General features: G+C 36.5%; 1 pseudogene; it reads right to left on the bottom strand.

The window, feature by feature from the left end:
* Positions 1–450: 450 nt before the first annotated feature.
* On the bottom strand, positions 451–735 carry LOC102000743 (annotated as a pseudogene).
* Positions 736–1125: the final 390 nt, after the last annotated feature.

Genomic DNA, 1125 nt, shown 5'->3' with positions numbered 1-1125 from the left:
AATAAATAAATAAATAAATAAATAAATAAATAAATAATAAAGAAATTCCAGTCCAAAGATATTTGATCCAGAAACTAGCAAAACAAAATAGCACTATTAATGATGAATCATTCCAAGTGTTATTCTGTACATGCAGGAGTCTGGATTTACATATCAGGAAAGTTAGTATCCTATAGCTAGTGAGAGGGATAGATAAAATTTAATTTGTTTTTTTTTTTTGTAAATGCAACATACAAACTTTATTTAAGAAAGTAACAGATAAAGTAAAACAGGCGCTACTTATATTAAGAAAAAAAACTACAAGAAAATTTATCTTTAACAACTTAAAATAACCTACTTGCAGTTGCATTTAACTGAGCTCTGTTGCTGTGAAGAATACAGCTCATGCACAGGTATGGACGAGAGATTTGTACATTTTCAAGTATTCACTGAATACTACCTTTATATACACATATACATTTAATTTCAAAAAGATTAGGTGATCCCAGCTGTACTTCATTTTTGTTGTTCTTTTGGAAGAGGTCGTCTAAAGCGAAGAATATGCGGTTCTGGCTCGTGGATCATGTAATGCATCCAAACAAGACTCTGTTGGACACCAAGTCTCCTCCACTCCTCTTCAGACATCAGGTGAGTTTTCGGTACTTGTTTGGAGAGTTCTCTAGGTAACATGACATGCCGGTACTCTCGTAGTGCTCGTCGAAGTTTGTCCGAATAGTAGATCTGCTTGTGGGCCATCCTGCCGGCGCGCGGAGAGGAGAAAGGGAGCAGGAAACGGGGCGCAAGGAGCTCCACAAACGCCTACAGCCGGTGCAACGACTCGAATCGATAGATAAAATTTAAAAAGAGAAATTCTTGGACTAATTTCTGACTTTCTGGAACGTGCATTTCTCTGAATTCCAAACTATCTTTTATGATTTGGCATCACCTTAGAGAATGTTTTCATTCTCTTCTACATGGCACAAAGATCCTAAGAAAGAGTTATTTTCTAAAAACCCATCTGTGCATCTGCATATGTAGGTGTGCCCAGCAAATCACTAAGCCCTAAAGTAAGATGGAAAAGACTATGACCTATGTAAACAAAACCTGTCCTTGAATATCTATGCTGACAACAGCAAATAGGTAGAT

Source organism: Microtus ochrogaster, chromosome 1, assembly GCF_000317375.1.
Source record: "Microtus ochrogaster isolate Prairie Vole_2 chromosome 1, MicOch1.0, whole genome shotgun sequence".
Taxonomy (NCBI): domain Eukaryota; kingdom Metazoa; phylum Chordata; class Mammalia; order Rodentia; family Cricetidae; genus Microtus; species Microtus ochrogaster.
This window is presented reverse-complemented; position numbering and strand designations above follow the sequence as displayed.